Source organism: Corvus hawaiiensis, chromosome 6 (genome assembly GCF_020740725.1).
Source record: "Corvus hawaiiensis isolate bCorHaw1 chromosome 6, bCorHaw1.pri.cur, whole genome shotgun sequence".
Lineage (NCBI taxonomy): Eukaryota > Metazoa > Chordata > Aves > Passeriformes > Corvidae > Corvus > Corvus hawaiiensis.
The window spans coordinates 28760099-28786461 of NC_063218.1; the positions used below are offsets into that span (position 1 = coordinate 28760099).

The 26363-nt window shown below is 37.1% G+C and overlaps 1 long non-coding RNA gene across 1 annotated transcript in view; it reads left to right on the forward strand.

The window, feature by feature from the left end:
• LOC125327843 overlaps positions 1–23255 on the forward strand; it is a 32474-nt gene extending 9219 nt beyond the window's left edge. Inside the window, exons 2-3 of the long non-coding RNA XR_007204399.1 lie at positions 10819–10909; positions 17747–23255. This is a non-coding gene — a long non-coding RNA (uncharacterized LOC125327843). The remainder of the gene's footprint in view (positions 1–10818; positions 10910–17746) is intronic.
• The last annotated feature ends 3108 nt before the right edge of the window (positions 23256–26363 follow it).

Sequence of the window (26363 nt, forward strand, 5' to 3'; positions counted from 1 at the left end):
GGTTGAGATGCTACAGTAACAGGGGCTGCAGTAGAGATCAGTGGATAATATCTCAAAAGAGCCTCACGATGGTCAGAGAGACATCCCATAATGCCTCTGTGAACTAGCACAAACTGAAAAACGCAGCAGCCTGCAAACTGCTCGGCTACTGCACTGCTGTGCGAAGGAGGGTCATGTGTGGTTAGACTTCTGAGCACAGTGGGGTCTCCTCTGGTTACAGTGACCACAGAGACAGCAGGGATCCATACCATGATCTTTCTACAAGGCTGCACAGGAGGAAGTGGAACATGCAGGACACGTGTATTCAGCCTGATTCAGCCTATAGATCTAAGAACTCTGGAAAGACAGGATAAAGTCTAGCAGGAGGGATTTATATAAATGCCATTCTGGCTAAAGCAGGGAGCATAATTATAAGAAATTACAACTTGTTCCATCCTGCAACACTTGCCAGTGATGACATGTCCATAGGGAAGGCTTTGTGACAAGAAATCAAACCAGCAAGATTCAAAGAGAACCAGATGCCTTTGTAAAGGCATGAAGGCAATTGGTTCATTAAAACATGTTACAGGCTGTTTAGGTGCATGGAGAAGGCCAAGATAGCGCTCACGTAATATTTGTATTAAATCTTAAGAAGGCCAAAGAGCCCTGTGGTGCAAGAAGTGAATGCCACCTACATTTAAAAAAGCTGCTGCAACAATTGGATAAACAAAAATTTGGCAGGCCATTTGAAAACAGGACTGCAGAGGTCTTGGTCTGTTTGGTGGAGCTATACATCTTCCATAAAGCAGTTTACTACTTAATTTTTTGTGTGACTATTGTAGATAGAATTTTCTCTTTCTGTCCATTAATGAATTCTAAGTGAAAAAAAGCTTCCTTATTACTGCAAATTGAGAGGGTAGTAGAAACAAGACTTGCATTGCTGCAACTGAAAGTCAGATAGAGGAACAGTGCATTAGATGAGTTAATAAAATCTCAGCCTAAACAGACAATATGCACCACAATATAAATTGCTTTCCTCTAGAATAAATTGTGAAAACCTGTTTAAAATATACTACATGTGGGATCAGGACAGGGCAGGACTTATTGGGCCTGTATCAGATTGATCATAAAGGTATTGCTATATTATAATGTTACTAAAATATGCAAAACTGGTCAGATGTACATTTTAAAATAATGCCATGTTGTTCTTCTAAACAAATTCCAAAATTATAAATTATTTACATAAAGATGGGTCCTTGATGATCTTACTTTTTTATTTTAGATTGTAAATGCATGTTTACAAACCCAAGAGATATTAATTCATTCACTTATGTCTGACTACATTATTTTAGAATTGTCTTTGATATTATTATAGACACATTTAATTCAAAGTATTTTTAAGTTTCTAAAGAAAACAAGCATTCTGACCTTATTCTAGGGAAAAGGATGGATAAAAACCAGAAGATGATGGAAATAGCTGAATTTTATAGTATATATTGTTACAGTTATTAGATTTAGTTATATTTTTTCTATACTTTTTCTATTTATTTCTATATTTTTTTCTATTTTTCTTTTATTTTCTGAAAGAAATATAACAGGTGGTAAGAAACAAACCAAAACACAGAAGATTTTGAATCATTTAAGTGAACAATCAGGTAGAAAATGCAGTTTAATGTAGAAAAATGTTAAACAATTCATCTGGGAGGAAGGAATCAGTGTAAGGGATCTGTACTAAATATGCAGTCATCCAGCATACTGATTAGGAAAGAGATGAAATAGTTATAGAGAACTGACTGCAAACATGAATTCTGGTGCATTGTAGCATTAAGATTTGTGAACAATATGTTCGGGAAGAGAAGGCAGCATAGCTATCATAGAAGCTAGATTGAAATTTCATTCTAAACAGGATTACAGTTTCTTATATTTTTCCCGCAGTGGCTGAAAAATAAGGAAAATAATTGCTTAAAGCAATTTCTCATATCAGTGAAATATTTCCTTTAACATTTGCATGGAAATGTCTGTTTCTTCAGAGTCTACTCTTTCAAAAGGTACTGCTCTAGATAGAAAAAAAATGCCAAACCAGAAATTCCAGCTATACAGATGCACATATCATTTACAGATGCAGGAGTATTGATGCTGTCTTAGGCTCATGCTCCTATCAAACTGCAATGTAATGCAGAGAGTACTGCATTTAGTGATTAACTGCCTTGCATCTAAACTACTGGAATGGTCAAGAAATAATTTCTGGTTTTCAGTTCTCTCAGCCTGTTTTTCTGCCCAGCAGCTTCTTTACTGACATCACAGGTAACCAGGAAAGCATGCTGGATTGCAGGGGGGGCCGAGTTAAGTTCTTGGGCATGTTGAAGTGATGTGTTAGTCCTGTTAGCTGTTTCCAGACTCATGCATTTATTGGTAGTGCTGCAGAATGTGGTCAAGTGCTGTGTCCAGGTGTAGCCATCCATGTGCCCTGCTTCCTTAGATTCTCATAATACAAAATATTTTTTTCATGTTTCTATATCATCTATACCTATACTTCTCCAATGTTCCTGTTTAAAAGCCTTTTGTGTTGTCTCAAGGCTTTTTTCTACTGGACTAGAAAACTGAAGTGAGCTGCATTAGCACGGGCAGTGTGTGTGTGTCTGCCTGTGTTCGTGCAGCCTGTGTGGAACCCTGCCGGGAGCAAGGCAGGACCACAGTATTGCAATGGCCCATTGTCATGCCAGTTTAAGGGCTGCTGTCTGTCTGCTTACCCCGTGAGAGGTCAGTGGCTGGTGAGATGGAGCGTGTCTGTGTCAGCTACTCCTGTTCGCAGTGCGGTTTTTTAGCATTATCCTAATTTCCATGGGCAATTTAACTAGACAAGGACTGGGCATCCATGCCTTCCTGACAGCACTGCAAGAAAGACACGATGCCCAAAAGAGAGCTGAGCTTGAGCAGGAATATGTTATGCAGAAGCATGATGTCATGGGTGTTTTAATGCATCACTGCACAAGAACAGGAGGTTACCTGGCAGCTGTGGTGGCAGGGCTGAATATATTCTGCCAAAACAACTAACACAACAGCACTCTTTTGCCATTCAGAAGAATCACATTTCGGCAGAGTCGTATGATGTGGTCCATACATGTATCAGAATCTCTATACCTATAATCTCTGTACTATTATACCACGGCCATTTAGCCTTATCTTTGAAATGGCAGAAATTTACATCAAATGGATGCTACATGCCGTCTATCACATCAGCATCCTGCACAGCTAGATTGGAGCAGGTAACCACATAGCCTGACTTTATTTTCAAATACATACTTGTTTATGCAAATATATGCTTATGAAGAACAGGGAGAAGAAAAATATTATCTGCTTTAAAAAAAGTCACTGCAGAGATCCTCACTCAATACCCTTTGCCTGACTTCGTGTAGAGGCCAGAGACCAGCAGATGGCAATCTCCTCCTGTCTCAGGAAGAGCAGTGTTTTAATGCGGGGCCCTTGTACACATCTTCCCCCTGCTTATTGCAGTTTACTTGAAGGGCAAAAAGACCTGGAAAACGTAGGCAGCCTTTGTTAGGCACAGAATGTCATAATATGGCAAAGCAGAAGTGAATTTCTACTTTATGCAAATCCTAGCAGCTGGTATCTGAGAAAGAAAAAGCAACTAACCTAATAGGATGAATTTGTATTAATCTTTTTCATTTTTAAATACAGGACACTAGGCTATTTTACAGCATCATGCTATTCCTCCTGTGTGCTGCTAATCTTTTAATGCACTCTTTAGAAAAAAAGAAAATTGTTGATTTCCCTGTACCCTACATTTCCCTTTTCCCCCCAGTGTTTAAAATGGGAAGAAATAACGTGATCTTCAACTGACTTAAAAAGGAGTCAAGGAACAAAAGAAAAGCGTTTTTCTTCCTATAGTGACAAATTTGCCATGCTAGAGTAATGTGTCCAAGCAGCAGTGTGAGAGTCTAGTTTAGCATTTGAATTGAAAAATGTATGGTATTACAGGTATTGCTGTGTAATTTTTATACACATTTTTTATTGCAGAAGAGAAGATTAATGCTGCTAATTTCAGTCATGTGAAAGTCTGAGCTGATAAGGAAATGGGATTTTTTTTTTTTTAAAGCAAATATTGGTAGCAGAAAGAGGAATAGTCCTATCTTGTGTTGGAAATAATTTTGTCAGCAATCTCCCCATATTTCTTTAAATGAGTCTGCATTATTTAATGAAGTATCATACTGCGAACATTTGTTCATCCATAACATAATGATGGAATGATGGAAAAGAGGACTAAATTAATATTCTGGATATTCTAATACTGGTAACATTATAAGAAATTATCTCTGGGAATGTAGTATTTCCTGTACTATCCTTGAATGTAATTCTTGATATGCTGTCCATCTGGTACCCTCTACTGTAGATTGCAATCCTGATGTACCATATTTGTTACATATTACTACTTAGCTGAGTGGTATAGGCATCTCTTTATGAATAGTGTTCATTAGAGAGCAGAATTAAATGTAGCCTGTATCAGTGCCTTGTCCTGTAGGGCAAGATGGAGGGGGAAGTACTATGGTAACTATGCAAAAACTGGAAGAAAACCAGTGCTCTCAGTGTGGAGCAGGAGACCTGAAAGTATTGTGATCATGCATGTCAAGACAGCTGATGTAAGGGGAGCTGGCTTAAAGTGAGTATTATGGCCAAGGCTGATTCTTGCACTTTGCTTTACTTTATTGAAAGGATTTTAATCTGATTATGTAGATACCGTATGATCTGTAAAAGGTTATGAGAAACACTGACTATAACCAGAGGCTCCACCATGTATATCTCACTCCAGCTTACAGGTCCTCCTGCATTTTACAGGCAGTCAGCTTCTGTTTATATAAGAAAACCAAATGGGGAGGAATCCAAAATGCTCATAGAAACACTGTGTTTTGAGCAAATGGTAGAGTGATGGAAATGCCATAACAGAAGAAAAATACTGTCTTATATTAAGATGGGAGAAAAGAAAAGAAATAGGCTTGTTCAATGGGCCGACAGAATTGATTTATAAGGAAAAATTGTGAAACCTTTAATTTTCTAAATCATAAGTGATACAGGTGGCTGAGTACATGCAAATATAGTTCTGAAAATATAGGCTCATTAGCACAACAAATATTGCTGGAATTACTTTTCATGATAAAAAGGACCATCTCTTGGGATTATCTTAAATAGGAAAACAGAAATTAAAATCTCCTTTTCTGCAAAAACCTTTATGTTGTAGCCATCTTCCAAAGGAAATGATACACTTCTGCTGCTTGAAACAGCTAAATGTTCGTTGTATAATATAAGGTGGGAATATATAAACGTTTTCCATCTCCATCTTGTGTGCTTAAAGGACAGAAAAAATGCAAGTGCTACTTACAATTTCTTCTCATCCAGAGTGAACTGAATATTTGTTTACACTGTGGTGGAAGAATGAGAGATTTATTTTCAGTACCAACAGTCAAGGTTTGTCACGATACCTACGTTTGGTACCTCAGTAACTCATGTCCTCTGTGGAGGACAGTGATACGCCTTTTTAAAGGTGATTAAAGGTGCACAAATAAAGCAGCAGCTAGACTTAATTTAAATGTTTTCAATCACTCTTTAGAAGAACCAGGGTGTTTTTTTTAATTTCTCTGCTGTTTATATGGGGAACCTGCACTCCTTTGAAGCCTACCCTAGAGTCTTAACATTATAGGTAGTTCCTCACTATATATCTGAATATATGTGTGTGCTTTCAAAGCATTTGACTGCTTCTCCAGAGACAGTCATGTACTTTTATTTTATTCAAAATCAGTAAACAGGGCTACAATTCAAAATTCTCTTTTCCCTCAGCATTTTGGGTGATTTTACACCATGCTATGTTCATGTAAATGACTACAGAAGATGCAAAGACTAAATAATAAAAAAAAAAGTTGGTTTATTTTTCTCTACAACTATGAATTATTTTAAATCTGTGATTTGTGTTCTTTTTTTTCTCCTCTGGTAAGCAGGGACTGAGAAATGTGAGGCTACCATACTGGTTTCAGGGTTGACTGGACTTAACTGCTACATGGGTTTTCATCATCCTTATTCAAAAATTTCTGGAATGCTGCTTAAAATGAAGCTTCCCTTTTCTGACAAAGAATGAGGGATGGCACTGCATGTCTTTCTAGTACCCTAATCACTTTTGGATTTCAGCTCACAGTGATGGAAGTGTCCCCAGCAGGATTAAAATAGTCTAAGGATCGTTTCATTCCGTCAGTCCTGCCACACATGTTGTGACATAAATATTACCAGAGGACTTTTGGGGGGATTTCCTTTCTAGAACATTAGGCCCAGAATAAAGTCCTTCCAACTACATTGTCATTGACATTTCCAGAAGAATTCTCAGAACTTCAGTCCCTCTTGGTTTTGTATCAAACCCACAATTTTACGGGACTGCCATTCAGGTAGGGATATTCTGGTGCAGCAAAATAAACAAAATTGTTAAGTGGCATTGTTTTACCGAAGAATTTTTTAAACTTAAGTATCCACTGAAAAGAGAATGGAAGGATTTATATAAAGTGGAGGAAATAAAATATTTACTGTGCAAATTCAACAGTCTTGGGCTGTTGTGCCTGAATTTTAATACTTATTTGTACTTTTTGTTTTTGCAATAGGAAATAATTTTGATTTTTGTTTTGCTGTCTTGGTTTTACTTGAATTTCTTCCCAGTAAACTAGTGTAACTCATGGCAGTGATCCCAGTGAGAACCAAACTCTCAGAAACCATGATGTTATGCTCAAAATTTCTTTCCATGGGCAAAGAGAAAATGCATTTGAGGTATGCATATGCATAGATATATAAAAAGCCAAAAAGGCTCTAGATAACTCAAATTTAAGAATTGAATAATAGTTAGTCCAGATGTAGCTATTACAATAAAAGCAGGGATAATAGGATAGTTAAAATTGTTATACATGTGCTTAGTTTTTATCCTGTTCCTGATGTCATACTCACCTTTCTGCTGCACCTCTGGTCGTAATGTCAGTGTTTTTATTCTGGTGAGGAGGTTAACAACGTGTTGTCAGCACCTGAAGTCCATCTCTGAGGGGTGTGATGTTCATGATGATGGTTTCTTCTTCACTCAAAGATTCACTTGTACCTTTTTATATTTTAGCTAACATGCTTGTACATCTTGGTTCTTTGTTGGTCTGCAGATCCATGCTAATCACAATTTACTATACTTGGTACTTTATATGTGATTTAGACAGTATTTCTTTGTATTCTTAGCTACCAGTAAGCTCAGTTTTGGCCATCTCTAGGTCTGCATTTCTTTAATGGACTACTGAGGAGTTGTTTACAGTGCAGCCTCCAGAGCCAGTCTATGCCCCTTCCTTTTTCTTCCCATGCTTGTTCTCTTCCACACCACATTCTCAGTCTTTGCCTCTTAAGACCTCTACATGGCAGGCTTGTATTTTGTATGTTCCATTATTATGCTAGGTTTGTAAAGCTATGGTGATATCGTACAAAAATAAACAAAAATGAAACAAATTAGCTATAGAGACTAGACAATTAAAAATACTGCTGTTTCTGCTAAAGCAAATGTCTTCGTGTAACCCCAGATGACAACTAAATACCTTGCAGCTGCTTGCTCACTACTCCTTCTCCCCCACCTCACATAAAACCCATGGGTTGAAATAAGAATAGTTTAATATTTGAAATAAATTTTAATTAATATTTGAAATAAGGTAGAACATGATAATAATAATGATAATGAAGAGGGAGAGAGAGGAGTGAAATTCAGGAGCAAGTGATGCACAATACAATTGCTCACCATCCCCTGACCAATGTTGACCCTGTACTGAAGCAGCGATCAGCACTTCCTGGCCAATTCTCCCCAGTTTATATTGTGCGTATAATCTGTGTTATGGAATATTCCTTTAGCTGGCTTGGGTCAGCTATCCTGGCCATGCTCCCTCCCAGCTTCTTGTGTACCTCAACTGACAGAGCATGGGAAACTGAAAAGTCCTTGACTGTGGGTAAGCATTACTTAACAACAACTAAATATCAGTGTGTTATCAACACTATCCTCATACTGAATCCAAACCACAGCATTGTATCAGATGTTAAGAAGAAAATTAGCTCTACCCCCACTGAAACCAGGACATTGAGTAAAACAAAACCTGCAGACAGGTCAGGAAAGCTTGGACAGAGTAAGCCTGGCAAACTCCCATCCTGAGGGAGTGCAAATTCAGTAAAAATCTTGTGGCTTGCTACTAGCAATGACAATAGTGTATTACGGAGCTACATGGCTGTAGGAGAACAGGTGGCACTGAGCAGATTTCCTGCACTGATATTCCCTAATGCTGAGGCTGTAATCTTTTGTATTTGATTAGTTTAAGCCAGCATTTTGACAAATGACTACACAGCTGATGACCTGATACAGTCAGAACTTAAATAATACAGGAAAAAATGTTGTGGCAGAAAGACAATGATAAAAGATGTCTCCACAGAGAGTATTCTCACTTGGTGTGAAAACCGGGTGGTGGTTTCCTTTTCAGTGATGCGGAAGAGTCCTCCACAGCAGGTGTAGAAGTCATCTATGTTCACTCAATCACAAGGGAAAATTTTAAAATGAAAGATGAAAGCTTCCACTTAGGGGAAACAAAATTTAGGTGCAGTGACCACTAATTCTCTGCAATTTAACTTACACTGGATATTTGCAGGCAGTGGGACAAAGGAAACACTGATTTTGATTTATGATCATTTTGATTTTTAATATGTGTGTCACAGTCTGATCCTCATGATCAGCTTACTTGCTTTCAGCTCAAGACCTATGGAGAAAGATAATAAACTAATATGTCACCTTTGAACTTTGGTGAAAAATGTTGAAGTGGAAAATAAAGAAGGGACAGTCAGGGATCTATAAGCTAAGATCCTATTTATGCTGGAGCAGAGATGCCTTTATTCTGGTTCTTGCTCCTAGCATAGACGTTTTGTTGCATCAGAAATGTACCTTGACACCTTAGTTTTTTTCTTCCACCACTGATCACTAGGCTAAACATTACACTGCAGAAACACATTTTGCTTCCTCTTTTTTCCTATCCATCACCATGATACAAGCAATGTATCTACGAGTTTTTTGGCACAGTCTCAGTCAAGAGGGGTAAGGGGATGGTTAGTCTTTTTGCAAAGGTGAACAATATAACCTAAGGACAGCCTTCCCATGGAAATGAGAAATGTGGCTGTAAGGTATTTTCCCCAGGGCTCAAGGGAGCAGTGAAGTCATTTCCCCTCTTTCTAAACAAGCTCCCTACAATGTTATTATTTTGTAAAGGTTGATATAATTTCCAGATATGTTTTAAACAAAATCTCAAATAAACTTATGATTTGTGTCTGGAGTTAGTATTTTTCAAGAAAGCTCTTGGAACATGTACAAGATGAGACCTTTCACAGAATTTAGTTGAAAGAAACCCAGTTACTGATCTGTAAGTGGACTTACATCTGCTGGTCAAATTATTGCAATTTTGTTCCCAGCTAAAAACCCAAAATAACACTTTTTGCAAAAATTGAACAGTTTTTAAAGACTGAAGTCTCAAAGTAGACTGAGTTTACATAGTAAAGTATTATATCCCACTGTGCAAAGCACCTATTAAAGAATGTTATCAACATATAATACAAAATCAGACAGACATTACAAACAGCCAGGAAAAACCAAAATATCAGACTAGATGCTTCCTAGCCACTTTTATTCCCTGATATGGATAGAGTTACATGAAGAAAGGGAAAGAATTACAGTAAAAAAATCTGTTCTAGCAGAAAAAGTACAGGCTGCAGTGTGTCCCACTGCATTGCAGGTTACCCAAAGGGAAGAACATGCAACTTCCTCAGGCAAAAAATTGTCTACCAAGCTCTTTTGTTGAGAGGAAAGTTTAATAGCTGTTGGTGCAGGCAGCATGGGAAAGGGCAAATGCAGACTTGAACATCAAGCTGAGAGGAAACTGTGAATAGAGAATATTTTTTAGGAACCCTGAAAACAAGCCTTTAAAAAGCATCTTGAGAAACATGAGATTATGCTGTTGAAAATGAGAGATTGTGGAGATGTCTCTATTTCCTCTGCTTTGCATATGAAGTGCTCAACCACAGGTAAAAAGATGACTGCCTTGTACTTCAGATGAGATTGTAAGACTGAGACAACCACATGACAAAGGTGTGCAACAATCGAAGGCTGGGAAGTTGTATTTTACACTGCACCAGTACTTCTCGGCATGAAGGAAGTATATTTGTGCGTCACATTGCACAATTACATCGCGTGTTGGAGTTCTTGTCCACAGCTCTTAAATTCACTCCTTTCTTTCAGCAAACTTCTAAGTGTTCAGATCAGTTAGGTTGTGCTTCTGTGGCTGTTGTGAAGAGTGATATGTACCTAAGAGCAACATTTTATTTCCTTGCTTAGCTGTCACTATTACATCCATGAACTTAAAATAATACGTCAAGCACAGCTATTACTTATATAATCCCACTACATTGCTCTTTTCTCTAATCAAAAGTGTTGCATGCACATGCACTCACTCATCCATTTGACTTTTACTTTATTTTACCTGAAAACCATCCAGAGAGGCTCAGTTCTTCATACAGGGAAAACCCCAAATTCGAAGTAGTGGATTAACAGGAGTATTTATAGACATTAAGATGCAGATTTTCAATAGTATCCAGTTACCTATTTCTATTAATCTCAACAAGCACATATTTGCATTTTTGGCAAATAAAATACTTTTATAAAGCTGTCCCCCAATTTATAACCTAAATATGTATTTTTGCTTTCCACATGTACAATATTTCTGAAATTTCTTCTCTCTATAGTTTGGACTGTCACATCACTGCCTTCCCTTTGGCTTACACGTACAGAAGCAAAGAACAAAGAATTGTTGAAGTGTCTTTGGAAGAATGCCAGGTCAGTGAACCACAGATAGTAGAAGCAGAGGAAAAAGTCCGTTGGGTCACCTAGTCTGACCTTTGCATTCTGCAGTGTTACTCATACAATATACTTGCTAACCTCTAGATCTAACCTTTTTTTGATGGTTTGTAATTCTAAGTTGCTAAAGGTGGGACATGCAATTACTTTCAACTTGAATATTAGTAAGGAAGGAGGATAGGGATTGTAAAAAACATGGATATCCAGACTCTTACTATTAAGAACTTTATTTAAAAAATCTCAGTTGAAGTTTTTTCTCCTTAGGTATAATTGTCTCTTTGAATTCTCATCCTTAGGTAGTCTGATTTACAGGCTTAAGACCAGAAAGGCATTATGATAAACTTTTACTCTGACCTCGTGAGTAATACAGGCCACAGAATTTCATCCAGTGATTCCTTCAGTGGGGAGAATTATTCTTTACATCTATGTAAGATAATTCCTTTCCTTCATTAATTTTGAAGAAAATATCTATAGACTGAGATCTTCTCTGCTTGACAGCCTTCACTTTTCAACACTACATAAAATTACACGGTCTTGTTGGGTCTTTCATACTGTTTTATTTTCCTACCTTTATATTGTCTGTGAGAGGTCTTCAGAAAGTGCTAGATTTGTCTACAGATAATAATAAATGAGACTACAATAAATAATAAGAATTATTTTCTTACTTCAGGAAATGTACTTATCTTTCTCTGGTTGAAACACAAAAATAGATAAATAATAATGTAGTATAAAAGCTGATTTTTGTAATTTAAAAAATGACATGACAGAATTCAAAAGGAATGAGAAATTTATATAATTCCTCAGAAGTAATGTGTCAATTATGTGAAATTTTAAATAATAAGTTATTCATATCCAGAAAATCTCAAAGAGGCAATGAAAAGTTGTGTACAATAATTACATGCCCTCCTCTTTGGAAAAAAACCCCAATAATTCAGCAACCATCAGGAAAAACCAGAGGATGACAATTTTAATGTCTCTTGTCTAATCAAGACTTTACATGTTTCAATTTTAATTCACAATACAGGCTAGCATATGAGGAGTTATTTTCATGTTAAGTCATGTGTATTTTCTTTCCAAATACATATTTTAAATTTATGATAAATATTATTCTTTATTCATATTGTTAACTGTACATTTGCTACCCTATAAGACTCAGTTTTCTTTATTTTGTGTTCTCTCTACTCACTCAATTTATCAAGTTTTGAAGGCAGAGCAGAAACTTGACATGAGACAAATCTTTATAGACAGAGACTACAGATAGGCTATATTACAGTTTCTAGCACACTATGTATATGGATTTAAATAAAGTTTCTTGAAATGAGATTGCTATGGCTTTTATAGTTGTTTACAAGGCTTAGTAATTTCCAGAGAGTTAAAGTAATTTAAAAGGCAAATACACAGACACAGATAAAGCCCCATATCTCTAAGTCTTGCTCTTAATGACTGAGCTTAATAATTAATAAATAAATAATGACTGATCTTCCTAAATTCAGGCAACAGAATCTTTGCCAGATCAGAACTTTGAATTACCTTTATAATTGTTATAATATTAAAAAAAAAAAAAAAAGTTCTAATCTAAATTAGAAATTACAACTGTTACAATAAATCATTATGGTAGTTTATAATTGTCTCAGCAGGAAACAGTACAAGTGTAGTATTTCTGTAAGAAAACATGTTTGTTTTTATTTTGAGTGCAGGCAAGAGCCCATAACGGATCCTTGGAGGTAGTACTAATATGTAACTTAGTGAAGAAATTAATAAAATCTGCTGGCTTTTTTTTTCAAAAATGTTGAATGCATAGATTTGTGAAGAAATAGTTTCACAGGTTTAGATTTCAACTACCCAGATAACAGCTGCACTTGCTATTTTCTAGCCAATGCAAACACAAAAACAGTGTCTAAATACCACCATGGAAGTAACCTGAGATTCTCAACATACATTGATCCCCATGCTGGAAAGCCAGCTGGAATGTGATTGAAGTCAAAGGCCCACAGCACTGAAACACAGACTGTTTTGTGGAAATATGTTATTTGAGCAGCTACTCACACACACATCTGGTACAAACCCATAAAAACAAGACTGAACTATCCTTACTTAATCTTAAAATTTCTCTCTTCTTCATGTATCTCCTTTCAACAATATAAATTTTATTTCTGTCACAAATCTCCCATCCTTCAAACAACATAGCTCCTTTTGTTTTTCTTATTTTTGCCCCTCTGCACACATATATTTTCATACTGCTAGTAACTGAAAAAGATTCGGTTGGAAGAAGAGACGATAGTCAAGTCATGTTCAGCTAGGGATCAAGCATATACTGTAAATCTGGAAAACTTGGAAGACTGTAACAAAGGTTGTGGTGTTTAATACATGGTTGTATTCCTTTAATTCTGCTTTTTTTTTGAGAAGAACAGAACTGGTCCTCATTGGAGTGTGATAGATTAGATAAAATATAGAATTAAATGTTGATAGTTCTTCTGGAAAGAGATGCTACTTGTATCTGCAATCTATGCCAGCAACAGAAGAATCACAAGTAAGTCAGAGATGACATGCAGTTGGTGATTTCCCAACCAATTCAGAGCACTGGGAGCTCTGTAGGATCCATGACGTCTCAGAGCAGTGTTTTGAGGTTTTGCCACCAGATGGTGATAAAACATGAAGAAGAAAAGGGAAGAAGTTGACAGAGCGGATCTGATTGAAAGAATGCAGCCATTCTATCTTCCTCCAGACCCATTCTCTCATGTGCTGTGGGACATGTAGTGCATTTTGAGGATGGCAGTATGAGAACTCCAAAAAGTTTAACTTTTCAACACCTGCCTCTTGGAGCCTATGAAATGTCATTGCAGACTCTCTTGAAGACCTACAGTAAGAATATTTGAAAAGATGAAAGGAGTGGTGGAGCTGGAAGTGGAACAGGGCAGTGGAAGGAACTTGGGGTTGACAAGAAACCCAGGGAATTCAAGCTGTAGGGATTAGCAAAGTGTGAAATAGTTTAGGATAAGGAAATTAGGGAAAGTGGGGAGAAGGGAGTTGGTTAAAGACTTGGATGCTTTGTACGCAGAGGGCTGGAAAAGCTTTTGAAGTTTGTCTCTTGCTATTTGCAACATGCGTCACTTGCTTGGCAAATTATTTAGCACACTATAAAATGTTTGCAGTGTTATCAAATAACAGACCCACATTCTTTTATTTTCTTTATTTTTGCATTCATATGCATTTTTAGGGAAAGCTTGTTAGAGCTGTTTGTGCCTTTCAATGTCTGATGAGCATTTGCTACTTCTTTTGCTCATTTTGTAAATGTCCTCATATTTGCTAATCTGGTATTTTTATGCACTTATAAATCAATTTGGAATATATGCTTATTAGTAATATTTTCTAAGACATTTGAGTCGTATTTGGGGTGTTATTTGTTACTTGTGATAAGCACCCAGTTTGTGTAAACAAATACAATTTTTCTATCAACAGAGCTAATACAGATCTAGAGTTTCAGCTAACAGTCTTCTGAAATGCCCATAGGATTTAAAAAGAAAAAAAAAAGCCTTTGTGAATATTACATTTTGGCTGACACCAAGGCTAACAGTTTCAAAGAAACAAAGAGAGATTTATATTGTGATAGATACAATTGCATAATTTGCTAGACATTTCTGCATAATGGTGCTATAATTCCTGTTGTTAAAATTTGCTGTTGAGTTTAGCCATCATTATAACTAAATTCTCCTGCAGACTATAACAGCAGGAAACACTGGAACAATGTATTAGTCACAACAAATTAAATTAGCAAATAGTTACCAAGATTCTGAGACAGTAAAGATAGAAAAGATACAGCACAATGAGCCAGTTTCACTTTCTGCTGATCTGAGGTTATTCCCTGCTGTGTTGGAGATCTAAGGTCTGAAGATGTGTTTGAGTAAGGAGTGGCCAGGTAACCCTTTCAGTTCTGCTTACTTGTTATCTAGTTCCCAGCTGGACAGAAGACAAACATCTAGGGATTCTGAAGCGGAAAATAGTATTCTGGTACTGAAAAGTCAAAGCCATCTTAATACTGACTAATCTTCAAGTTTGAGTTTAAAGAAGCACCTGCAGATGAAAGAGCTCATCTTCACTCAGAACCCCATTCGTCATTCATTATCAAAAGCCATTCAAGACTGTGGAGGCTGGTGGGCCTGCTGGACAAGGAACGACAGGAGTCCTATGGTGGGATAAGTCCTAGGTTCCTTTCCAGCTTATGGTGACTGAAAAGCCTCCCCCAGAATGCTTTGTTCTGTGATGTTAATGTACCCCAGTTCTGCTCCCCTGGCTTTCTCCGTTGGCCACCACAACCATTGTTACCTGATACGTCCTCAGAGTTTCTCGATTAGTTCCCTTACCCTGGCCCCCTACGGCTTGAGCCCGGAGACTTCTCTGAAACCTTGCACGAGTGCAGATGCATTAAATCTCTCCTGTAGAACCCTATGTGAAAACTCTTCCTGCTCATTCACCGTCGGACTGTTTTAGCTGGCTACCCAGTGTGTGTGTGCAAGTGTGCTGGCTGCACCAAGAGGCTTCCTTGGAGGCGCTTTTTGGGAAGGTTGTGACATGATACCAGACAACAGAAATGAGACACAAGACCAACTCTAGTGTAAGAAAGATAATCAGATTTTCCAATCCAGTCCAAGAAATATGTGTTACGACCCGCACCTGAAGGTGAGAGTAATCCAGGTACTTGTTAATAGATTTCTTGGGGTGTCTTGGAGTGAAAGAACACTGAATGATTGGTGTTTATAAATATATATATATACACATATGTATATAAATGTAGATAGGTTTATTTTATAAACATATTTATTTATTTTATAAATGTATATATGTTTATTTTAGAACGACTTGGTTGCAAAGGAAAGCAGGTATGCAGCTGCTTGGGTTTTATGTATTGTTATATAGTAATATAAAAGCACAAAAATAACACTTAAGGAAATATATTAAGGAGAAGAGAAAGAGGAAAGAAAAAGAAAGAAATAAAAAGAAAGAAAGAGAAAGAAAGAAGGAAAGAAAGAAAGAAAGAAAGAAAGAAAGAAAGAAAAAGAAAGAAAAGAAAAAAAAGGAAGAAAAAGGAAGAGAAAGAAAGAAAGAAAGAAAAAGAAAGAAAGAAAAAGAAAGAAAGAAAGAAAGAAAGAAAGAAAGAAAAATAAAAAGGTAAATGGCCACCATCCATATGTCCACCAATGAGACTTGGTTGTTGCAATTTCTGGTGGTCGAGGTGATGGTAGCAGTTTTGTCAAAGTGATGGTCAAAATCTTGCTCTGTCTAGGGTGGGGGAAGCTGATGAAACACAAAGTCCAGAGCATTAATATTACGCTCAGGCTCGGTGGGAATACCTAGGTGCCTTCCCTGGCTCAGGGAGTTTCACACTGAATGATGTAATGCTGTGGATTACAGGACACTTTGGGAGTCTTTAATAGTTTATGACACTTTCTAAAATGTTACAGCTGCCTTTATGTCAGTGTAGTTGAGTCAGTTGTGACTCCCCAGAAGTGATGAGTACCTTCAGGCCTACATGGGGATGTCCTGGTGCTTCCCTGGAGGGGAATTTTCACAGCTGAGTCACCGGTTTAAGGACTTTGGCATGATGAAAAGCACTACCCCACCTCACAGGATTTGCCTCTTATCAGCCTCTTTCCTTGTCTTGTTCAACGCCCAGCTGTAACCTCTGGCGATGGGTGTGTTTGAATCTATAGGCATTAGTGTTCCAGTCTCTCACAATGTGCTACTGAACATCTTTAAAAGCTGATCTTCCACAATGGATGCAAAAGGTCAGGAGCAATTTTGTTCAGAGAGTCTCACAAGACAAAGATTAGTTTCCCTTGTTAGGGTATGCAACAGTCCTCATGGTATTTTCCCTTAAATTAAGCCTGAATTTAAGTTTTTTTTCCAGTTTAACTCCAGCATTATTAATCTATTCTAAATAATATCTCTGCCTTCCTTGTTCTTCCAAGCAGATAGACAATAACTGCTTGTTTCTCTTCACTACTATTGAGGGATTCCACTGGTGCAAATATCCTCAGCGTATTATTAGTCCAATTTTATTTCAGCATCATTCCAATGAATTAAATGAAATTATAAAATTCTAAGCCTGGAAAGCAGAATTAGACCTGTAATTGCATTCACATCAGAAGCTAAATTTCCTTTCATCATTTTTACTTTCATCTAAAATTCTCGTAGAAAACTCTTTGCAGAGGTAGGTTAGCTACTTTTCTCCAACATATTTCAGGCTGCAGCAGGTTCCATAAAAAAGTAAGGTGTTAAAGAAATCACAGTTGCAAAAAGAGTGTTTTGCTTCCAGAACTGCCAAGATGCAGGATTTTTGCATGGCTGTAGACATGTCTTGGGTATTTAAGACACTGTGGAACTTTGACCTGGCAGGCTAGGCAAAAGACAGTGGATAAATTGGAGGCTTCTGTTGGTTTTTGGAGAGCCTACAGCGTAGTCATGGACCTTCTTCTAACCTTCACAACCATTTGGTGACATGAAACGTGTCAAATTCTCTATACCAGAGACGTCAGTGGGAATTCAACATTTTTGATGCTAAGCTAGAGTGTTAAAATACAATGGGAAATTTGAGTTAATACAACACCGGGGATTGGTTCCAGCAGAGTTTCTTTCTCCATAAAAAATGGAATGAATTTTTTTTAAAAGAGGAAGGAGTCACTTAACCTTTACTGAATGTATCTAGTTCTTGTGATGACAGATATATATGTGAGAGTATATGTTCGAGAAAAGATTTTGTTTTGTCTATAAAGTGGATGTGAGTCCAATTTTAAGTGCATTTTTTCTTTTATATCTTAGGTATGGAAACATAACCTCTAATCTTTGACATGATTCCAGCAGGAAGAGTGAACAAATTTAGCTCATATTGAAAAATCCCTGTAAACAGATGGACAATGTGGAGAGAAAGATACTTATCAGTTTCTGAAACTGGAAAGATTTTTCTTTGTTTCTTCTATATATCAACAAATTATGCTATCACATTGAAGGAATGGTTTGAGAGTTATTAGATTTTCAGAAAATTAAATATATGAATTAGATAGGAGTGATATATCTCACTGTCAAATAATGGTCTGTGATAGTGAATATGTACTGGATTTTCACTGCTCTAATATTAAGTGATGTCTCAAAACAGTAATTGGAAATACTTTCCATGGAAGATAAAATCCTAGCTGAAACCTGATTTCTTTCTTTGCCTTGCAATGTAATATCAGGACCATGGGAATTTGGGACTTTTAAAAATATTATTTCATGGTAAATATATGTTTCCATCTAGTCAAAGATCACAGGGAATATAAGTATTATATTTAGTGTATTGTATGTTAATGTATATAGCTATGTATACATATATAACACCAACATATGCTCTGCACTAAAAAAAAAAAAAATAATTAAATATTTGCTAAATTTTATTTTCTGTCATATTCCTCAAGTACTTTCTCAAGGGATCTTTGTAGTGATTCATTCATATCATATGACATACTGACAAACGTTCAGGGCAAATCTAGAATATGTGAATGCTCCTGTAACTCTCTCCAGTCAAAATTATTAATATGCAGTAGAGCATGGGTCATATACAGAATTTAGACCTAGAATGAAAAATACTTGGTTCATAGGCTTAGTTTTTTTAATATTATTTTTTTATTACAACCTTCCTTCTTCAGATTATTGGGTTTATGCAATTTAATTTATAAAAAGCTTTGCTTTTTAAAGGGTTTGTTTTCTCCATGTAATATATAATGGAATATGTAGTAACAGTTTATTGTAATTCCCTTACATTATATGTATATAAACATAAGGAATTATCACTTTAAAGCTGAGGAGATGTTTCAAGCAGCCAAAAATACAACATGTGAGGAACAACAGCCTCGATGTAAAATTATGGTCCTTGAACCTGCACATGAAACCATCTGATTGTGAAGAAGTCAGACACACCTTTGCATCTGCCTGGAGCCAGTTGGTTCAGTCACACAACTTTCGAGGGGCTCTTGTGCTAATACAGCAGCCTGTCCATTATTCCTTCTATGTATGTGGGCATCCATTCGGTTCTAGTTTTTCATTAGAAAATTATAACTCTGGAATGTAGGTCTTGAGAATAGATGATGTAATGGATTAACTGGGCTGAAGTAGCAGCTGAAAGTCCAGGTGGCTTGAAGTGAGTGCTCTTGATGATTTGAAGTTTGTTTTCTAGCTACCTGTGTGAGACAGTCATTATTCACCTTCTGGAGATCTACAGGAAACTCTTGAAGATATACAAGACATTTTGAATAGGCTTCAGATTCCGAGGTCTGAACTACTTTGAATATCAAAAGTTTTTGAGGAAACAATGATTTTGGCAAAAGACTCTCAAACCTTTTCAAAGAATCAAAGATATGCAAATCTAGTAAAAAGGAAATTAGTCCCATAAACGTCCCTTTTTTCTTCCCTCACCCTCCCCAAATTTTTATTTACCTGAAAAAATGTTAAAATTTACCTGGAATTCTGCTTTACATCTCAGAATTTGAGACACCACTGATGATTGCTTTTTTACACTATAAATGAAATCCATTGACCTTGATAGGAATCAACCCTCATAAACTATGAAAAATAATTTTTCCAAGACTGTGATTTTGCTGTAAATCAAAGCAAAGAATTTCTGAAACCTTTTTTGCCTTTTTTTGCCTGGAATATTGGCTTCCAGATAGCTTGGTTTCCAAGCTAGGTTAGGAGTACCTTTAGAATTTTCTGTCATATGTAACTGATGTGACACTGAGGAATGAAAAAGATGTGCATCCTCAGCTACATCAGAAGATTTTGATCATGTTAAAAATTAATTTTTTTCCTAACATAGAGATTTACTAAGGACATAGTTCTTTAAATCTAGAGATATATGAGATTTAATGCCTAGATTCTGACATTCAAAGATAAAAATGTCTCTTGCCAACAGGACTACAAGATCTTGTTGCTATTCCTGACCTTTCCTAGCACCTTACTACTAAGACTACACGAATGAGGTATAAAATGTATGGTTCAATGATTTGCCTAGGAGAAAGGCAAACCTGCTGAGTACAGTTGTTAGGAGATGGGTGTAGTGTGAGCAGTCTTGCACACCTTATCTCCCTCCTCTTTACATCTCTAAATGTAAAAAGATTTCAAGTTTTCTACTTTGTTCTGATATCCACCAGTCTGAGCTGTGGCTCCTGAATGTGGATACGAGAGTTCTTTATTTTCATAAAGAATTATACCAGCCTCCTCAGTCCATCAGTAATTCCACCTGCTTGTCTCCTAGGCAATCCCTAGTATATGACACTTAAAATATAAGAAGTGTAACATGAAGTCTCAGTGGGGTAAGATTAAAACTTTTGGTGCACTTTTCACAAGAGTGCCTTTGAGGACTGCTCTGTTGGAACAGTTTCTTCCAGTATATAATAATTAGACAAAGCAGGAGGAACCACTAGCATGAATTTGTAACATTGAGACTGCTCAATTTATGGAAAAAACATATTTTTCATGCTATGCAGAGAATAATGTAGACATATCCATTGAAGCACAAGCCAGTACCTAGATGTAGTTCTTCCCAGGCAAGAGCCCTTGCACCTGGCATAAAGAGTACTCCCAATTCCTGCTTGCTTTTTTCATTCAGAGAGACACATTTAACTTTACTACACACATAGTAGTTATACAGTAATATTATAAGTATGGTATTATCTTTATTTCTTGTGCTGTCTCAACAAGAGAAATTGTCTTTGTCCCTCAAGTGCCTGGGAGATAATTGTGGATAAACCTCCAAAATTTTGGATTAGAAGGAATGAGCTTCCTAAAATATGCTATGTTTTGCCAGACACAATCTACTAGACTTACTTTAGATAGGCCCTCTTAATAAGACAAACGAAGAAAAGATTTATTTGCAATGTTGAATAGAATTTAAATGCCAGACCCCTAACCTTGTCAAAATAAAGGAAATCTTGGACAAATATAAATTTCATTCCTGAAGATCTAAGGGCACAGAAGTTTTAAGTGACTGCAGAATAGAGCAACAACAAGTCTATTGGTTTTTAGGTTTGCAGTTCTTTATCTGTCCACCTAAAATGTGGGGTTGATATAATACACAACTAAATTGTTCTGTGGATTTAATTCTGTCTGATCTCCAAAGTATTAATTGACCTGTAAGAGCTGTCTTGGTGAATAAGACTCATGCCCTTAATAAACTTCAGACTGCAGCCTGATAAAGCCCACAGGCCACAGATTTTACAGCCTCTTTACACTCCTCTCACAAACTGGTTTTGATATCTTTCAATAGGAAGAAGTATGGAATTGCCAAGTAACTGATCTAATATTGAGTTCTCTCCAGTTATGATAAATAAAAAACCCAAACCAATAATATGCAGCTATATCTCTCAAAATATTTCTAGGTAAAAATGTTTGCTCTTACTGAAGAATGTGACGGAAACCCTCAAAGTCACTCTTCATATTCCCTACTGCTTCTGTCCATCCCTTGCTTCTTTATCTAGCCATGTTTCTTTACCTGTCATATACTTTTGTGATTTCAGAAAAATTTAGAATATATGGGACAATTGCTATTCACTGTATTAGGTATAACATTAAAAAAATTATTCTTTCTAGCAGTCTCAATAGTCGAGCATACTAGCTATTCTGTTTATAGCATGAACCTTCTCATATGATGGGTGATTTCTCTGTTTATTAGCAGGTGAGTATTTATCATTTATTATTTCTACCTGTACTTATTAGTTACTTAAAATAAAGAGGATAACCTACTCAGTGGCTAAAGCAAAACCAAAGGTCACGAAATATAAAGATCTTTTAAAATATTTGAAGGGTATTTTGAAATGTGTACACATGTACAACCTTTGGAAAATTTAAAAATGTCACTTTTTATTTAACTGAACCATAACAGATGTGCATAGTTTTTGGAAAAAACTATGCAAATATTTCAAAGCACAATCACCATAAGTTGAATTTGGCAGAGTAGAACAGATGTGTCCACCTGTTAAGAGATTAGGCTATCAGATTTGGGTATGCAAGATGTGATTGAAGCCCATAGTGGGAGCTATTTAGGAATGCATCCAGGTTAGCAGGAGGTAACAGAGATTCTGATTACTGTAGCATTCTACTTTTCCCCAAAGCGATCAACGACTTGAATTAAGCAAACAGAATAGTACACCCAGGACCACAGAAGGGAGAATGAATATCCTACACTGTGTGAAAACAGTGCAGGAATTATACCTGTTTTTCAGTAACAATGAAAGAGAAAGAGAACAGGTTTTACAGAGGCTGCAGAATAAAGTGGACTCCAAAAATATTTATTTATTCTGTTTAAATCTGCCATCCTTAAAAGCAAGCACAGTTATTGATTCAACTACTACAGCAAAGTTAGTAATTTTTTGAGGCACTTCAATAAGCCGTAAGAATAATCATCTCAAAGCATACCCAATGCACAGAATATCACATTCATTTTAATGTGAATTTTTTTCATCCAGGACTGGAAATTAATTCTGCTTCCTTGTATTTCTTAATAAAGAACAGAACCACGTAGTAAAAGAGATACAGATCAAAGCCAGATTTTAGGCAGCAAAATGCAAAGAGAATGAAACAGGTGTTGTGGTGGGTTTGGATTTTCTTGAGGAAAGAATATTTTTGCAGTTGTTGCCAAAAAAAAATCTTCTTTCTACTTGTGTTTTGCCAGCTCATATCTTCTGAGTGCTCCTGGTTACTTTATACCTTTGGTACTCTCTTACTCTGTAGATCTATTATTCTGCAGAAAAACTATAGATTTGTCCAACTTCTGGGGTATTAAATGAAGTTCTAATTTGTTGTCATTGTTGATGACGAGGTGTGAAGCAGAAAAGACATCAGTTGATTTTCAAATGCTGGCTTACTGATATAAATGTTAATAATGAACACTCTGATTTTGATTTTCTATGCCAATATTAATTCTATGTAGATATGAGTGAGAAAGTATACAAATGCCAATAAATTATCATTATTAATTCCATTGTTCTTACTATTTAAATATTTCCTTATTAAGATTGCTATGGTTTGTGCTACTCATCTGCAAAAGTCCAAACTAACTGACATGGGAAATCTGAATGCTTACAGGTACCAAAAGCTTAATTTTATACATGATAAGAAAAGTACTTAGAAATACTGTATGACTATGGCAGACCTGTCACGGAAGGATCAGAAATACAAGAAAATCTCTGTGTTCTCATAGTTATGGCAATTGTTTCATTGAAATCTATTTTATTGTAACTTTGGGACTGGAAAAGAACATAAAGAGGTCAGACCAGGGTGTGGAAGTAAACAAAATAAAATGAAGGTATATGAGAGAAATCCTCTGAGTTCATGTTTCTTTAACCAGAGCTAGAAAATACAAGGTATTTTCTATATAGATCTCGTCAATGGGACCAGTTGGTTATTTATCAATTTATTATTTAGCATGAGATTATACTTTTGTACTTTATTATTTTTGATAGCTGATGGAATGTTATCAGAGGACAGTCTTTACCTTCTACAGTTCTGTCAGGATGTATTGGTTTTGCTCGGCCTGGTTTTTGGTAGCAGGGGGGCCACAGAGGTGGCTCCTGCGAGAACCTCCTGGGAGGTTCCACCATGTCCAGCAGAGCCAATCTCGGATGGCTCTGAAAGGTGGACGCGCTGCTGGCCAAAACTGGGCCAGTGAGAGAGGCTGGTACCGCCTCTGCGATGACAGATTTAAGACGAAAATCAAAACAAAGTCACGAGGTTTTGCTTCTTGTCAGAGAAGAGGAGGAGGTGAGAACATGTGAGGGAAAACAACGTGGTGACACCAAGGGCAGGGGAGAAGGAGGGGCAGGAGGCGCTCCAGGCGCCGGAGCCGAGATGCCTCTGCAGGCCGTGGGGCAGCCCATGGGGAAGCCGCTGCGCCCCTGCAGCCCGTGGGGATCCACGGGGGATGCAGAGATCCACCCGCAGCCCGTGGGGATCCACGGGGGATGCAGAGATCCACCCGCAGCCCCTGGGGATCCACGGGGGATGCAGAGATCCACCCGCAGCCCGTGGGGGACGTGCCCGTGCCGGAGCGGGTGGATGCCTGGAGGAGGCTGTGATCCCGTGGGAGACCCGGTGCAGAGAGAGGGCCCTGCTCCCAGGCTGGAGCAGCCTGGCCTTGGAGGGCTGCACCCCGTGGGAAGAGAGAGCCCCGGCGCAGCAGTTTGGGAGGGCTGTGTGCCCGTGGGAGGGGCTCACGCTGCAGCAGGGGCGGTGCGGCTGCTGCTCTGAGGGTGGGCTCTCGCCGGGGAAGTTCACGGAGAACTGTCCCCCGTGGGAGGGACCCACGGCCTCGCAGGGGAAGACTCCTCTCCCGGAGCTGCGGGAGGAAATCTCGGGGATGGACTGACCAAACCCCCGTGCCCTGTCTCCCCGCGCTGTCGGTGGGAAGGAGGGAGGAGCTGGGGGGAAAAGGTGTTTCTTCTAAGGGCTTATTTTATTTTTCATTATCCTTCTCTGATTCTATTAGCAATAAATTAACTTTATAACTTTACGTTAGGCCTGTTTTGCCCGTGAAATGTTTTCTCCTGGTTCTTATCTCAGCTAATGAAGCCTTTCTTAATTTTTTTTCCCCTCTCTCCTCTGCCCAGCTGTGGCAGGGGAGGGTGAGCGAGTGACTCTCGTGGGTGCCTGGTGCTGGGCCAGTGTCCAGCCACAACACACCTTCCAAGTGGATCCATCAGTTGGAATTGGACAGCTTGGGGTTTATGATAAATTGAGGTCAGGAAAAAAGTTGATAGTTTTTGCATTAAAATTGTTGATTTTGGTTTGTCCCATTGTCACCCCTTTTTTAGCATGTTTTATAGTATGCTCAGATAAACCTCATACCTTCTAAGGAGGGATATGCATATATGAGCAGTTATTAGCCCCATATTCCGAAGCCTGTAATAAACAGTAATCTCATAAAAAACTTGCTTTTAATCTCAAAATTTTCTCTAATTATTGCATGGTTCTTGAACCTTGAGTCTACTTTAAGCAATAATCCATTTTCTTGGGAAGGTAAAGTAAGGCAATATGCAAATGATATTGTGAGTGTATCTCCTAACCTTTCTAAACATTTAAATTTAGATTTATAACCATCCTTTCATCACTGGATGTTGAATGGTTAAGTACATTGCTACTTTGATTGGCATGACAATCTGGAATTGTGCAGAAATAAATTTTCTAATTAGAAAACACTTTCCAGGTTAAAACTTTTATTTCCTGTGAAAATTAGTCTTTACATTACCAATGGTAAATGTTTTATAGTAAATAGTTTTAAGAATGCTATTAAGGTTTCATATTGGCTTTTTTCAGAAAAAAAAAAGAAAAAAGGTTTTTTTTTTTTTCACAAGTTCTTTGTTCTCTCCTGAGAGGAGTCTTTCAGTTGTGGTGACTTGGACCAAATGGTTCTGTGCATTTTCCAGCTAGCACTCAAGTAGGAGAAGCATAAGACTAACAAATTCATTTTCATGTTAATCAGAAAGAAATTGAAGCCAAACCCAGCATAAAAATCAATGAATTAGAATTGATAATTTTTAGGGTGTCAGAACACCATATAGAGGAGTGGATAATATAAGGAACTAGAAAACAAACAAAAAATAATTTTTTTCTCTGTCCATAGGTTTTTGGCTATGGTCATTTCAATCACAATATTTGAAAGGCTTTTGAGTCAGAACAATAAGCACACTTCAGGCCCGTGGGCCCCAAATTATGCCTTTCTTCTGTTAACAAGGATGTAAACAAGCTGCTTTTAGTAATGTTTTATCTATTGTTGGAATGAATAAAGCTGTGGTTGCAAACACAGCTGAAAGATAGGATGGGTTTTAAATACTTTTGTTCCTGCTGAGCCATTACCAACACCTGCAGTTAAAATAATTATTTCAAATGTTTTTCTTTTTAAAAGAAGGAGTAGTTAGCAGTAGACCCGTCTTGTTATGGTAAATTAACATCTGCACTTAATATGATTCCCCTTGGTTGTAAATATCCTGAATTAAAGCTTATTATCTCCTTTAGAAAGTATGTTTTATGATTTCACCTGTTTTGTACAGAGATAATTAAACATTTCACTGAAATACAGGTTAGATGACTATAATCTTATTTTAGCCATCAAAAAAATTATGGAATATTTTTACAGCAAATATTGTGAGTATTTAATTAAAATCTATCCTGAAGTAAAGCAAGCATAACTGGTGAAGATAGCAAAAATGGATTAGAAGTTCTGAGATTGAAGAGAAGAGCTGAATATAAGAATTGGCTATCTTGTTATTATTTTTTTTAAAGAAAATGTTTTCTTAATCATAAAAAGCAGACATTAAAGCACTTTAAATTCTAGGGCTAAATAAGAAAACCAGGAAGAGATGTGGAACAAAGAGGAAAAGTCCTTGCCTTATTTTTACCTATGGTTTGTACT